This window comes from Lissotriton vulgaris, chromosome 11 (genome assembly GCF_964263255.1).
Source record: "Lissotriton vulgaris chromosome 11, aLisVul1.2, whole genome shotgun sequence".
NCBI lineage: Eukaryota > Metazoa > Chordata > Amphibia > Caudata > Salamandridae > Lissotriton > Lissotriton vulgaris.
In genome coordinates this window covers 1,001,009,308-1,001,026,280 of record NC_141699.1, presented here as the reverse complement: position 1 = coordinate 1,001,026,280, position 16,973 = coordinate 1,001,009,308, and the positions used below count along the sequence as shown (strand labels likewise).

Here is a 16,973-nt window from a genome sequence, read left to right as displayed (position 1 = left end):
CGTGGGAGATGTTTTATGTGGACGGCCCATGACATCACTGCCTGTGTACCTAGCCAGTAGTCCAGCCTGGACCAACTTTTATGTGCAGCATTAATGTGCATTGCCAGTATCTCTCCAGGGTGTTGGACCCTCCATATGTCCCCCATCTGTAGGTCTTGCATAATGTTCTGGAGTGTCGCCCTCGCTTGCACGTGTGGTTCCAGTGTTTTTGGCGATCTGTCAAGCCCCTCCTTCAATGCTACATTGAAACCACCTCCCCATAATATATGCTCGACTTGGATATCTGCCAATGTGTTCCATATTTTCTCAAAGAAACCCGGGTCATCTATGTTCGGGCCATATGCGTTCACCAATGCTATTTTGTGTTGTCTCACAGTGCCCACCACAACCACACTCCTGCCCTCGGAGTCTCTGTGTGTGTCCGAGAAATCAAAATGCACCCCCTTTCTGATTAAAATGCTAACCCCTCGAGAGTAGGAAGAGTAGTTGGAGCTGGTGACCGATTCTGCCCATCTAGCTCCCAATGTGGATGTGTTGTTGGTCGCTATATGCGTTCACTGCAGGAAGGCTACATCTATGCGCAATCTATCAAAATATGCAAACATCTGCCGAATTTTCTTTGGATTACCTAGGCCTCTGACATTCCACGTGATAAATTTCAACATTGTGGTGCGTGTCACGATAGCAATTGTTGATTCTGCTGGTATTTGTTAGAGCTCCCCTCCCCACACATTAGGGTAGCCGTTTTCTCCGTTCCGCATGCGTGCGTACCCGTTCTGGCAATGATCAGAACTTGCAATACAGTGCATTTAGTAGATAAAGAGGTTGCAATGCTTCTCAGACACAGTAAATTAATTCGAACAGCTCCCAATTCCCCCCTCCTCCCCCCTCCCACTTCAGCACCCCAACTTTGCCAAAGCCATCCCCCTGTGGTAACAAAACTAGTAGCAAAACTTGAATTGGGGCGCACCCGCTTGGGGGTGTCGCCAGGTGCACACATCTCCATCCACATAATGGATGTGGACGGGCGCGTTCACTTAATGGTATAACACGCTACTTTATTTTCACCTCTCTTCCCCCGCCATAGTCACTTAGCAATCGAATGCATCACCACTACAAGTGTATAGGGTCCCCTTTTGCAGTGGTGTTTACTGAAATCAGATATGGTATTTGAGTGTACTACGGTTCCCGCCCCTCTGATTTCATAGTAGTCCTCACCTCAGTTACGCAGGTTGGGCCCTGTGTGCACCAGCTAGCATGTACTGCGCCGCATCACAGTGCCATCGCCATGCGGCCTCGCGCACATGTCCCGGCACCATGTTTTCTTACTTGTCTCACAGCTTGTTTGGACTGTCAGATTACTCACTGTGCAGAACCTTGGCTCACAATCAGACTGTCGACAGTTCCTGTGTGCGCATCTCTCTCCGTTCCACAGGTGCTGCCATCCCCCTCTGTGAATGACGTCTGTATGCCTCTACTTGCCTCATTGTCAACCCGCAAAAGTTCGGTGCGGTCTGAGTTCGGAGGCGTCACCATTATCATGCAGTGTTTTATACATCGGTGACATATGTCTTTCCAGCGGCTCAATCGTTATCACTGATCTGGCCATCTCTGTCCTGTGCCTTGCGCCGTTTGCCCATCCTCTTGATATATTCCTGCGCTGCTTGCACCGTTGGGAGAATCACGGGTTTGCCCGCATTTGTGATTTTGAGCTTCGCCGGGTACAGCATTGCGTATTCAACACCTAGCTCTCGCAGCTTCTTTTTCACTGGTGCGAATTCCTTGCGTGCTAGTTGCACCGCCATTGTATGGCCAGGGTAGAATTCCAGGGTATTGCCTTGATATGTGATTTTACCCTTTTCTCTGGCCAGTCTGAGGACTGTGTCCCTGTCTCTGTAGTTGAGTAAGCGGGCAATTATCATGCGCGGAGTTGCGCCTGGTTTTGGAGTAGGCGCCAGGGAGCGGTGCGCGCGTTCGACAAGGAACACAGAAGATGGGTTTTCAGCTCCAAATAGTTCTGCCAGCAAAGTCTCGATGTAGCTTTCCATTCTGCCAGTGTTTGTTGATTCCGGCAGGCCGGATATGCGGACGTAATTTCGTCTCGATCTCGCTTCTTGGTCCTCCACCTTGGCTTTGAGGACTTCCATCGTTTTTACCATGCTGTCGCATACCTTCGTTGTGGATCTGGAGTCGTCCTCTACTCTGGAAATCCTTTGTTCCGCCTCCACAATCCGCTCATCGTGTTTTTCTATTTTCGCCTCCATGCTGTCTACCCGTTGCACCACATTGTCTAGCTTGTTATTCATCTCCTGTAGACTTTGTTGAATCGCCCTTAGGACTGCCTCCATGCCGGTCCCTTCATTGGCGTCTTGCTCCCCTTCCGCATCTGAAGCGGTCGCATTGGTTCTGGTTTGCTTCCTTGCCTCAAATGGCAGCTTAGTTTGCTGCTTGTCCGGTTTCCCCATGATAATGGTGCTCTTTAAAGGGCTTTGTCGCGAGTTCCCAGGACTTTCTGGCGTCTTTGTTCTCGTCGTTGTGAGAGTGCGTCGTTGGGGTGTTTTCGCCGTCCTCTGCGTTGTAGAGTTATGCATCTGCCAGTTCGTTCATCCGCATGATCGCCTAATATCTGCGCTATATTAGTTCAGGGGTCGAGATGGCAGCATAAGAACCCCTCCTCAGCTGCACAGCGCTTCACTTTGTCGGCTCTTGTTATGTCCGCAGCGCCGTGTGGAAGATTCGTTGCCCGGGAGCGTTAAGACTATGGTAATTGCTTGCCTGCACCGCCTCACATAGCTCTCACCCACAGTCTGTTTTCACGCATGTAGTCCCCTGTGTTGCACCCACCGCGTTAGCAGTCGTTGAGGATTAGTCGTACAATCCGCCTTTTCTGCTCAGTTTCCCCCGTGTCTGGAGTGTAGGCTTTAGCGGGCTACTCACAGTTCCTTTCGGCAGTCAGCCGGCTTGGTTGTGCACTCGGCTCCGTCACTTAGTTATGGGCGCCATTTTACTTTCGAATCCTTCCTGATTTCGTAATTTTGGCAGCTCGTCCTCCGAGCGAGCAGGAGTTCTTTACGAGGCCGAGATGTCCCACCCCTTCAGGCCGCCTCATTTGCTCTACTTGCCAGATCATCGGGAGTCGCCTTGCCTTCATGCGGCCCCGTAGTAGTACATCTTCGCCGCGCGCGGTATGCGTTCCATTGTCGCCGCCATTTTGACCTCCGTGGAACGCAGCTTCTTAACTCACTCTGCTGACTTCTCCTTCCACAGTGCACTTTACTGTTTTGGCATCACTCGGTCTCGGTAATTCGTGGTCTTTATTCAGTCGGCGCATCTCACGTTTCCTTTTGTGGTTGCAGGTTTATGCACATCAGAGCCGATCGTCGGGAGCGCCCATCTTGGTTCGCCCTCGTCTCCACTCCGTTTTTCACCTTTTCGTCCGATATCGACTATCAGGCAGGAATTCCAACACTGCTATAGTATGCGCGGCATGTTCCGATTCCCAAAGGTATCCTTTTCGTCACTCTGGGGGTATTTGTTGAGGTGCAAATCCGCTTTTGTTTGCACCTGTCCGGCGGAGCTGACTGACTAGCCAACCATCCCGCAGTGCGCCCTCTAGCGCCCCCTTTATGCAGACTTTACTCCTCCTGTATCATTTAAGAAACCCATCTCTCCAGTTCCCTCCGAGAAAATCTTTCTTTTGTTCAGTTCACTTCTTATCATAGTTGGTTGACTCTTGCTCCTAATAACAGTTGCATTAATTTTTTTAAGTTCATATTTTAGCTAATTATAAACAACTAAATTGCAAAACAGAAGATCCATGAAGTGAGAAAGAATAACTTACATGCAGAATAATAGCAAGACGTACACTAACATAACACACTATAGTAAAACAAGAAAACACATTATAAAAATATAAACTGCAAACATTTGGGACAAACATCCACACAAATAAATCTGTTTTTAACAAATAAAATGGGTTTCTCAGTTAAAAGAAACCTACTTAAAAACTTGTTAAAAAGCGAAAGTATCTAACAACAAATCTGACAAGCTTGTAACCCTAATCAAAGTATTTCCTATCATTGTGACGGTGGCTCTACACTGATACTGATGGGATCTGAAGAAATAATCTAGAATTCTGAGCATCTGAGAAAAGCATTAGATTTGCCTCCTTCAGGCCCATCAGAGTATAGAAGATCATGAGGATGTACAAGACTTGCATATGCAAATTTACAGATAGAGGCCACAGCTAGACTATGTAGAAGAGGATGTACAATGTTATTGCTGGCAAGGAAGATGGAAAATCCTCTCTTCTAGCACTTTCTAGCAGTGGTTGCACTGGCTCACCTTATTATTTCATATTAGTAAAAGAATTTTGAAAAAATCAATCCTTGAAAACAGTGCAAGCTATGTTATGGATCGGGCAATTGTGCATTTAATGTCACAGTACCTAATGATGATGTCAAGAGAGTACAACCAAGCAACAATTGTAGGAAGAAATGGTAATAAACTGCTCTGTACCCCTTTTGTGAAGAAGGATCCTGCAATCTCTTCAAAAACATATCTATCTCCAATTTCCTGTGGCCCTATGCATTTCAGTCTCTGCCTTGTACTCAAATATATTTGTTCTGTAAGAGCCACTCTGTGTGAATATGTTACTTGCTTTCGTCCCTTGTAACCTTCATTTCTTGCTTCTGGCTGCCCTTGTTATTTGGAAAACATTTCACTTATTTTGTTTGGTTCTCTAGAATTAGCTAACTCACAAAAGAAGAATTGTGGGGCATATTACCAAGGGGAGCTATAGGCAATTATCACCAATTTAGCAGCCGTTTTTGGCTGCTAAGCGACGATAATTATATCGCCCTATTAGCAAGCTGTGGCTAACTGATGTTAGCGACAGCTTTTAGGCGATAGCGAGTGGTTTGAGACCCGCTTTGCATGTCAGCGATGTTTATCGCTGATGACATGCAAAGTGGGCGTACCCAACCAGTTAGCGACTGAAAGCAGTCGCTAACGTCACTATCCCCTATTAGCAAGGCAGGCGTAGCGTTGGATATATTCACATTAAGCGCGAATATCTCTAAATACTAACACCTGCCCAGACCAGTTCTTAGCCATGTTATCCAATGGGAGGTGGATAACATGGCTAAGAGCATTTCATTGCTAATGCGTGAATATCGCTGTATTCTCAGCGATATTCACGCATTTCGCCGCTATCGCTGGATATTTTAGCACAATGGAGAAAAACGTTGCTAATAGCATGCTTTCTCCGCTAACATATCCAGCGATAGGCAGCGAAAAAAAAATCGACGCTAAGCCTATTTAGCGATAAATATCGCTACTTGTTGGTAATATGCCCCATACACTTTTATTAACAGATCAAAATAGGTCCTCGGTTTAGTGGAACCTGAAGCACAAACAGATGTATAAATGTCTAATAAACTATGCTATGTACTTTTTGGGGTAAGAACCTGCACTCAGGTAAGAAAGGTATCTCTTTTCCAGTCCATGTGTTCTCCTTTTCCTCAGTCGCTGCATTTTTGTCAACTTTATACACTGTGATTCAGTTAACTACTTGTATCTTTAAGTTCATTTGTGGGAATAGGGCACTTGGCTCTTTATTTCAGAGGTGAATTGCTTGAATCTCACTGGTAAAATTAGTTGAAAAAATATCTATTTTTCTTTTTGAGTTTCTGTAAAAATATACAATAATGAATCCAAGAGGTTCGCAAGTAAAAAAGAAAAAAATTACATAAGGAAACACACCTACATCTATTGAAAGAATGCATAAGAACACTCAAAAGACATTAATTTCATATTTTTAGCTAATGCATATCAATGACTCTCAAAAGAGTAACAAAAACATAATCATGAATTACAAATAAAATGGAGTACTGCATTAAGAGAAACCTGCCTTTCAAAATAAAAAAATACCTGTGGTAACTAATTAATTCAACCGCAACCATGTGATCCAAGTCTAGGGATCTCTTATCATTGTGATGGTGGCAATACAGAGATGCTGAAATCTGTTACTGGGTGTGAAGAATAATTGTAGAACAGTGACTAATCAAAAAAATATTATTTAATTGCTTCATGTCAACAGATTTTAGGAAGATCTCACAGAGGTTGCAGAATTCAATATGCTATTTTATAGACAGAGGGCACGCCTTTCGAAAACTACTTTGAAGAGCAAGCAATTAGATATTACGGATAAGTATATTGGTTGGCCTTTCTTCCAATGAAAGGTGCTCCTATAAACATTAATATTTCATAGGAGGACCAAGAAGGTGAACATAGCGATTCGTAAGAACTTTGGGGCATATTACCAATCAATAGCGATAATTATCGCTATTGCTTGGTTAGCGTTAAAAAATAATCGCCGAGCTGCGGCGATTTTTATCGCTATCTCCTACTAGCTGTCGCTAACTGGTGTTAGTGACAGCTAGGTAATAGGGAGATAATTTTATCTCCGCTTTCTTGGCTTTTAAAGCCAAACAAGCGGAGATAAACCCCCTTGATAATATGCCCCTTTGAGAGCTCTGGATTAAAACTTGCTATTGGTCAAGACAATCAGTTTCCCAATGGAGAGCCCACCTAGATTATGTTAGAACAAACCCCAATAAGAGGAAAGGGCAGTAATCCAACTCTGCCACTTTCCTTTGGAAGGAGACATGCCTCTCTAGCACTCCCTGTGTTCACATTTACACCAGTCTCTGTCTTTATGCAGATTTTACTCCTTCTGTATCATTTAATAAACGCATCTCTCCAGTTCCCTCCGAGAAAATCTTTCTTTTGTTCAGTTCACTTCTTATCATAGTTGGTTGACTCTTGCCCTTAATAACAGTTGCATTAATTTTTTTAAATTCATATTTTAGCTATTTATATACAGCTAAATTGCAATACAGAAGATCCATGAAGTGAGAAAGAATGACTTACATACAGAATAATAGCAAGACATAAACTAACCTAACACACTATAGTAAAACATGAAAACACATTATAAAAATATAAACTGCAAACATTTGGGACAAAAATCAACGCAAATAAATCTATTTTTAATTATATCGTCCTATTAGCAAGCTGTGGCTAACTGATGTTAGCAACAGCTTTTAGGCGATAGCGAGCGGTTTGAGACCCGCTTTGCATGTCAGCGATGTTTATCGCTGATGACATGAAATGTGGGCGAACCCAACCAGTTAGCGACTGAAAGCAGTCGCTAACGTCGCTATCGCCTATTAGCAAGGCATGCGTAGCGTTGGAAATATTCACGCTAAGCCCGAATATCTCTAAATACTAACACCTGCCCAGACCAGTTCTTAGCCATGTTATCCAATGGGAGGTGGATAACACGGCTAAGAGCATTTCATTGCTAATGCGTGAATATCACTGTATTCTCAGCGATATTCACGCATTTCGCCGCTATCGCTAGATATTTTAGCAAAATGGAGAAAAACGTTGCTAATAGCATGCTTTCTCCGCTAACCTATCCAGCGATAGGCAGCAATAAAAAAATCGACGCTAAGGCTATTTAGCGGTAAATATCGCTACTTGTTGGTAATATGCCCCATACACGTTTATTAACAGATCAAAATAGGTCCTCGGTTTTGTGGAACCTGAAGGACAAACAGATGCATAAATGTCTAATAAACTATGCTATGCACTTTTTTGGGTATGAACCTGCACTCAGGTATGAAAGGTATCTCTTTTCCAGTCCACGTGTTCCCCTTTTCCTCAGTCTCTGCATTTTTGTCAACTTATACACTGTGATTCAGTTAACTACTTGTATCTTTAAGTTCATTTGTGGGAATAGGGCACTTGGCTCTTTATTTCTGAGGTGAATTGCTTGAATCTCACTGGTAAAATTAGTTTAAAAAATTTCCATTTTTCTTTTTGAGTTTCTGAAAAAATATACAATTATGAATCCAAGAGGTTCGCAAGTAAAAAAGAAACAAATTACATAAGGAAACACACCTACATCTATTGAAAGAATGCATAAGAACACTCAAAAAACATTAATTTCATATTTTTAGCTAATGCATATCAATAACTCCCAAAAGAGTAACAAAAACATAATCATGAATTACAAATAAAATGGAGTAATACATTAAGAGAAACCTGCCTTTCAAAATAAAAAAAGACCTGTGGTAACTAACAAATTCAACCGCAACCATGTGATCTAATTCTAGGGATCTCTCATCATTGTGATGGTGGCAATACATAGATGCTGAAATCTGTAACTTGGTGTGAAGAACAATTGTAGAACAGTGACTAATCAAAAAAATATTATGTAATTGCTTCATGTCAACAGATTTTAGGAAGATCTCACAGAGGTTGCAGAATTCAATATGCTATTTTATAGACAGAGGGCACGCCTTTCGAAAACTACTTTGAAGAGCAAGCAATTAGATATTACGGATAAGTATATTGGTTGGCCTCTCTTCCAATGAAAGGTGCTCCTATAAACATTAATATTTCATAGGAGGACCAAGAAGGTGAACATAGCGATTCGTAAGAACTATGCGGCATATTACCAATCAATAGCGATAATTATCGCTATTGCTTGGTTAGCGTTAAAAAATAATCGCCGAGCTGCGGCGATTTTTATCGCTATCTCCTACTAGCTGTCGCTAACTGGTGTTAGTGACAGCTAGGTAATAGGGAGATAATTTTATCTCCGCTTTCTTGGCTTTTAAAGCCAAACAAGCGGAGATAAACCCCCTTGATAATATGCCCCTTTGAGAGCTCTGGATTAAAACTTGCTATTGGTCAAGACAATCAGTTTCCCAATGGAGAGCCCACCTAGATTATGTTAGAACAAAAACCAATAGGAGGAAAGGGAAGTAATCCAACTCTGCCACTTTCCTTTAGAAGGAGACATGCCTCTCTAGCACTCCCTGTGTTCACATTTACACCAGTCTCTGTCTTTATGCAGACTTTACTCCTTCTGTATCATTTAATAAACGCATCTCTCCAGTTCCCTCCGAGAAAATCTTCCTTTTGTTCAGTTCACTTCTTATCATAGTTGGTTGACTCTTGCCCTTAATAACATTTGCATTAATTTTTTTAAATTCATATTTTAGCTATTTATATACAGCTAAATTGCATTACAGAAGATCCATGAAGTGAGTAAGAATGACTTACATACAGAATAATAGCAAGACATAAACTAACATAACACACTATAGAAAAACTAGAAAACACATTATAAAAATATAAACTGCAACATTTGGGACAAAAATCAACGCAAATAAATCTATTTTTAACAAATAAAACGGGTTTCTCAGTTAAGAGAAACCTACTTGACAAATTGTTAAAGAGCGAAAGTATCTAACAAAAAATCTGACAAGCTTGTAACCCTAATCAAAGTATTTCCTATCATTGTGACGGTGGCTCTACACTGATACTGATGGGATCTGAAGAAATAATCTAGAATTCTGAGCATCTGAGAAAAGCATTAGATTTGCCTCCTTCAGGCCCATCAGAGTATAGAAGAGCATGATGATGTACAAGACTTGCATATGCTAATTTATAGATAGAGGCCACACCTCACAGCTAGACTATGTAGAAGAGGATGTACAATGTTATTGCTGGCAAGAAAGATGGAAAATCCTCTCTTCTAGCACTTTCTAGCAGTGGTTGCACTGGCTCACCTTATTATTTCATATTAGTAAAAGAATTTTGAAAAAATCAATCCTTGAAAACAGTGCGAGCTATGTTATGGATCGGGCAATAGTGCATTTAATGTCACAGTACCTAATGATGATGTCAAGAGAGTACAACCAAGTAACAATTGTAGGAAGAAATGGTAATAAACTGCTCTGAACCCCTTTTGTGAAGAAGGATCCTGCATTCTCTTCAAAAACGTATCTATCTCCAATTTCCTGTGGCCCTATGCATTTCAGTCTCTGCCTTGTACTCAAATATATTTGTTCTGTAAGAGCCACTCTGTGTCATGTGTTCCCTTTGTGTGAATATGTTACTTGCTTTCGTCCCTTGTAACCTTAATTTCTTGCTTCTGGCTGCCTTTGTTATTTGGAAAACCTTTCACTTATTTTGTTTGGTTCTCTAGAATTAGCTAACTCACAAAAGAAGAATTATGGGGCATATTACCAAGGGGGGCTATAGGCAATTATCACCGATTTAGCGGCCGTTTTTGGCCGCTAAGCGGCGATAATTATATCGCCCTATTAGCAAGCTGTGTCTAACTCATGTTAGCGACAGCTTTTAGGCGATAGCGAGCGGTTTGAGGCTCGCTTTGCATGTCAGCGATGTTTATCGCTGATGACATGCAAAGTGGGCGTACCCAACCAGTTAGCGACTGAAAGCAGTCGCAAACGTCGCTATCGCCTATTAGCAAGGCATGCGTAGCGTTGGATATATTCATGCTAAGCGCGAATATCTCTAAATACTAACACCTGGCCAGACCAGTTCTTAGCCATGTTATCCAATGGGAGGTGGATAACATGGCTAAGAGCATTTCATTGCTAATGCGTGAATATCACTGTATTCTCAGCGATATTCACGCATTTCGCCGCAATCGCTGGATATTTTAGCACAATTGTAGAAAAACGTTGCTAATAGCATGCTTTCTCCGCTAACCTATCCAGCGATAGGCAGCGATAAAAAAATCGACGCTAAGGCTATTTAGCGATAAATATCGCTACTTGTTGGTAATATGCCACATACACTTTTATTAACAGATCAAAGTAGGTCCTCGGTTTAGTGGAACCTGAAGGACAAACAGATGCATAAATGTCTAATAAACTATGCTATTGTGGAAAATTAATACAGTTTGGTGAACATTATCGGCGCCATCTTGCCCCCTTTCGAGCCCATTCGTGCGCGTAAGCGGCAGCCATTTTGAGCACCATGGCCTCCCTGCCCCTCGCTGATAGCCGACGCGTCTCTCCCTCTCTCTCTTAACCTCGCAAGCATCCCCCGCACGCTGACAACCCCCGCTCTCTCATGCCTTGGGTCATAAACCCCTCTTCAGCGCAGCTTCACCACAGAATCCCATCCTGTTCCCAGCGCGACACCTCCCCTCATTCCTTTCATGGTCTCAGATCCTTTTGATGCGAACCCCCTTTTCCTGTGTCCCCGTTTGTCTTCCTTGTTCCCAGGCCGCCACCTGGCCCTGCGGATACTGTTTATTACCCCGTACAGTAGGAAGCTTCCCCTCCCCATAAAAAGACCCTCGAGCTGATCAAAGCCCCCACCCTATGAGATCCGATCAACTCTACGCATTCCGTGAATCGGCGGAATGCCCTGCTGCGCGACAATCATCACCTGTTGTGACCGGGGTGGGGAATTCAACTGTAAATGTATGTGGGAACGGGCATGAAGGGGAGATTCCGAGGATGTTCTTTCAAATATCAAAGTGTTGCGAGAATGTGTTACGTGTAATAAAGGTCATAAACCCTAGTATAAGAGGCCAGGCCTCGGAGATGTGGGTAGAGCACCTCGTGACGATACTTGCTGTCTGAATTGATGTGTTCTCCTCCGGAGAGAATAAAATCCTCATTTCCTGCCTTCCAGTCTCCAGCGCCTGCTTCTTCATTGATTAATATTGGTGGGTCATAGAGGCGACACCGCCGGGCAACATAAAGGGGTCTTTGGTTACTGGTTGTCTTTGAACCCCTTTTAACAATTGGCGTCCCAAGCGTGGGGCCCATCAGCGACTCGTGAATCCAGTGGGAGAGGTCCTGACGACAGAGTGAACGACTGCAACGATCGGAAGGTACCCTGTCCGATAGACCCTCGTCTGACAGCCGATCATCCGAACTTCACTGGTTCCGAACAGACCTCTCTCGAGTGATCTGCGGTCCTGACTGGGAACCATCAGGAGTGCCACAAGGAGTACGAAGAGAAGAGGACGATCGGGCGCTGGATTCGGAAGACAAGAAACTGTCCATGCGGTCCGGGTAAGGTCGTGTAAACACGACGAATTGCGAAAGTGATTGATAATTGATAATTGAAAATACTAGTATTACTTCTTGTTAATTTATTTGGAGATTCACTGTCTGCAAACGGAGAAACAACAGGCTCTCCCTTTATAAACAGTGAAGGATAGGTACGCATCCGTCGGACCTATCTTTCTCCCCCACTGAACAATTGCCCCTCCCCTATTGATTAACTGTTATAGATTGTTTTCTGGAGATTCTCTGTCTGCAAACAGGGAAGAATAGGTCCCCTCTTTGCAGATAGTGAAAGGGTAGGTGACGCGGACCTTTGCGAGCCTACTTATTCTCCCCATTGACCATATTGATTTTTTATTTTTGACCTAACATTGAATTGCCCCTCGCCTATTGATTAACTGTTATAGATTGTTTTCTGGAGATTCTCTGTCTGCAAACAGGGAAAAATAGGTCCCCTCTTTGCAGATAGTGAAAGGGTAGGTGACGCGGACCTTTGCGAGCCTACTTATTCTCCCCATTGACCATATTGATTTTTTATTTTTGACCTAACATTGATTGCTCAAGATTGGTTCATGAGGTATTCACTGCCTGCAAACAACGTAGAATAGAAATATTCTGTCTAGTCTTTGCACGCAGTGATAAGATAGGTAGTGCTGACTATTATCCCCATTGTGATCCGTCATGCCTGTCTTCTCCCCACTGGTTAGTAGCCTGTTTAGCCCGGACCGCTTATTAGAGATGAACCATCCGGCTCCGCTGGAAGGCACCCCTAATAAGGACATGTTCATGAAGCATGGATTGATCACTATAGCCTATAGTGAGCTGTGGCATAAATATACGAAAAGGGATCGAGAAAGTCAGTGGCCACTGATAGGATCCTTCGATCTTGACAAAATAGAAACGGTAGAAATAGCCCTTCGTAGGAATGAAACAACACCTATTATGCTCGATAGTCTCGGTATGTGGCGCAAAGAAGCCACACGACGAAAGGAAAGCCATGAAGTCAGAAAGGGTGAAGAGACACGACGGACAACCCTCCAAACGTCTAGTAGGCAAAGGGAAGGGCCAGTGATGGCACAGTTCCGAGGAGTAGACATGAGAAGGGAACGGTGTAAAGGGATGTGCCGACAGGACAACCCCGGGACACAACGACCCGAAAGTAATCCCCCGACACTATGCACAGGACGAACAGATTTAAAACAGAACCAATGTGCTTTCTGTAGATGTCTCGGGCACTGGAAAGCCCAATGCCCGACTCTACAGAGCATAGGTAAGAACGGAGGGTCGACAGAAAGAACAGGCCGACAGAAAGGGAAAAGGCGCGAGATAAAAACCAATCAGACTAGTGCAGACAGAACAGATAGAACCACCCCGTTTGATTATGCTCGATGGCACAGATTTCGTCAGACCAATTTTAACGACATGTTAGAGTTCTGGGACTGATTGCTCTCTGTTGCTCCCCCACTCTGAAAAACAAACACAATTACAGGCCAGTGTAAACAACCCCCGTTAGAAAAAAAGGACTCAAGGAAGCCAAGCATCTGTTATACAATTTAGGATTTAATTACAGTAAAGATAACACACAACCAACGGTAAATAGAATAACTAGTAAAACACTCTCTAAAGCAAACTGTACTAATAGAAGAAATACAAAACATATTACGCTCACTCCGGAAGTCCTCGAAATGTAACAGCTCGATGGTCCCGCCCACCCGAAACACATAGCACGTGTGGGGCGGGGCCTGCCATCAGCCATGGACCAAAAGAGATCGCCGACGAGAAGGTACTGGAGGCTCCACAAAGCAGGCAATGAAATGGTCTTCCCATACTACCCTTCCAGGGATGGCGTCCCCCGGGCCACGAGTAGGGAGGGGGCGGATGCAAATGACCCCCTCCCTCGTATCTCCTGGTCCGGCCATCACGAATTCCTCCATCGAACGGATGCAGGGTGGGCAGGGAGGGAGAGGCGACGCGGACGAGCCTCTCCCGCCTCCGCAGGTAGGAGGCTTCCCTGCCCTGGCCCGGCGCCGATGTCCTCCAGCCGGGCGGCGGCCATATACCTGCGCAGCACAGAACTTACAATGTCCGACGCACATATATTTCCGCAGCACAGGACATACAATGTCCGACGCACATATATTTACGCAGCACAGGACATACAATGTCCGACGGGCATACTTGAGCAGCACCGGATGTACAATGGTCCCCCAAGAGTCGGAATCAGGGGTGTAGGGTGGTCATCATGTGCACCCCTGATTCAAAGGGACGGCGTGGGATGCGCCGGGAGAAGGAGACGGCACGGACGAGCCTCCCTCACCTCCCCAGATGAAGGCTCCACTGCTGCACCCTGGCGCCCCGAACCAAAATGTCCTGCTCCAACAGCATGATGTTCTGTCTCTGTCACCACAAGAAGTTTCTTCCACTCCTGAAAGGTACAACGGAGGGCGGCTGCCGCAGGGTCCCAAAATGGCGTCTGGGCCCTCGGAAGGCGGGTCTAGGCCGCTGGAGTAACTTTGTCCGAAATTGCAACTCGGGCACTTGCCCACCTGGGCGCAAGCCCCCACCATCGACAAACATCCCCTCGACTTTGAAGATTCTACCAAAGTCCCAAGAGCCCTCAGCCCCTTCAGGCTTCCGGTGAGGAACAGCTGCATTGATCACTATGGAATAACCACGGCACAGCAACAAGATGGCGGTGCTCTCGTGTCTGCATCAGCTTCCGTCTGAACCACCCAGGAACATTATGGGCTAACGAACTCGAGTAAGTTCCGGCTGAACATCAACATGACCCGGTAAGAAAGACTCTACCTCCCTCCCTCTCTTGATTGACGGTCCACACCACCAGCCCCTCTGTTAGCACAGGTTTTTGAACTGCCGAAAGGGACCCTGGTCCAACCGCCAATCGTCGGAGACATTTTTGCCCCTGATGCTACTTCCGGACTAAACCGGCCTCGCCCAAAATGGCGCCGGTGTCAATAGGAACTAACGGATGCCTCGTGGTGTTCCTTAGCTAATGAAACTTGATGTACTAAGATTTATATACGAACCTTTGCGCACTTGATGAAAAAGGGAGGAGGGTTCACTTGACGAACATTTGAAAGGGGTCCCGTAAAAATGTTGATTTCAATGAACGATTTATTTTGATATTTATTGTAACTGGTACCTAACGTCGCTTATGATGCACACCCACGGTACACATCTAGGAAATGTGATTACAATGAGCTTGACTGTGTTTCCATTTATGAACTGAAATGCCCCTGATCCCTCATCACGCAATGAAACGTTTTTAGTTACTTGCAAATAATTAATTAGGCCTTTTTTACATGTTCTTGTGCCGCAAAATAACCCCCCTACTGTATGTGCTTCCATCGTCGACATGTCCGGCCAAAATATGATTGCACTCTCACATTTTACGTACTGGACGATTATACAAATAAAGGTTTTCCAAACTATGAATAGGCATCACATACTTTTGTAAATGTGGGAATTGGTGGGAGGGCTTTTTCTGTGCGCAACCGTTCTGCTCTTTTTTTAAGGTTATCTGAAAAATGGTTGTTCGGCCCTGGATTGACGAATTGAATCAAAGATATGATACGCTGCCTCCAAAATATGCGACTAAGCTCAGGAACTAACGTATGAAGAAGGACCTCGACTTCTGAGAATGGGTAAAGTAAAGCGGTGTGATTGATAGAATGTTATAAAGGTATGGTGGTCGAAGGTACTAAGGGACAGGGTTGACCGAAGAACTGATATGCCTTAGAACATCACAGCTTTGGGAATGATTTAAGGATCCCGATGGCCAGATACATCTACAAAACCAGGTACCTCGCGCTAGGCACCTCTGATTCCTCTTTTTAGCGTTTCCCTACACACGATCCATAATGCCACCCTCGAACCCCCCCATGAACCACCTATCACACTGCCCGCCCCCTTGACTTCAGAAACCAAGACCCCAGGGATTATACCCCGAGGAGATAAGTACGAGTATGTGGTAAGTAAAGGACTTTCGTGCCCGTACATTTGATGTGCTCGAATGTTGTTCCCCCTCCCTTTTCCTCCTTTTTTTCCCTCTGCAGGTTACATTGGAGTCCCGATTAGGGTATCGTAAAGGATCTGGAGCCACGTCACGCCCGATGCATGAAAACGGACTAACGCTGCAAGACGACACAAAAAGGCGCCCTACTCAATGCGCGACCTTTTTGTACCTGACCTAATGCTCTTCCGTCCCAAAACTGCATGCTTTCTACATCCTAACACAGACCCGAAACGTCTAACGTTGGGTAATGCACTGAATAGCCCAAACAATACACGGTCATTCTCCATGCCACACGTGTACTATTTGGCCTATTGTTACTCTCTCTCTCTCTCTCTCTCTCTCTCTCTCTCTCTCTCTCTCTCTCTCTTTCACCCCTCCACACTTTCCCTCTTCCTAGCGACTGGCACCTAATTGGCGAACCTGGTGCACCTCCTGATTGGCCCCAAATACCACAAGTATTTGCACAAATTCGTCCTAAATAAAATTGTATCAATACCACGTTACTACCTCTCCTTTTCTGCTAAATATGGATGAAAATTAAATTGACCAAAAGGAAAGGGACAGGTAAGACGACTAAGGTTCCCTAAATTTGACCCACAGTCAGGGAACTATTTGTCAGTGGCTTCTATGATAAAAAAAAAATGTCTGTGGTAATACGACCTTCCCCATTCCAAATTGTTTCCATACCCCAAGCAGTAAGAAATGATCGAGACACCCCCGTCTTCCCAAAATGCCCCCAGTTTGGTATCAGCTGCCCTGAACGAGAATCTGAAAAACGCCCCTTGCTCCAATTCGCCGTGTTCCTAGTTGTTTTCCATAAGATCCCACCCACCCCAAGGATAAGTTTAATAATTATCGCAAGCCCCCCCGAGTTTTTTTTGTAGTAACCAGGTTGCGAGAAACTATATAGAAAGTTAGAAAGATGTGTGCAAAGTTAAAATTAGATCGAAAACTGAAAGAACTTGTTGCAGTAAACCTTGTTGAAAATAGGATGTTTTTCTAAAAGATAGGACGCATTGATGTAA

The 16,973-nt window shown here is 44.4% G+C and overlaps 1 non-coding gene across 1 annotated transcript; it reads right to left on the bottom strand.

The window, feature by feature from the left end:
• Nucleotides 1-9,268: 9,268 nt before the first annotated feature.
• On the bottom strand, nucleotides 9,269-9,326 carry LOC147683883 (U7 small nuclear RNA). Its single transcript, XR_015301931.1, has one exon. It is a non-coding gene; the product is annotated as a U7 small nuclear RNA (small nuclear RNA).
• Nucleotides 9,327-16,973: the final 7,647 nt, after the last annotated feature.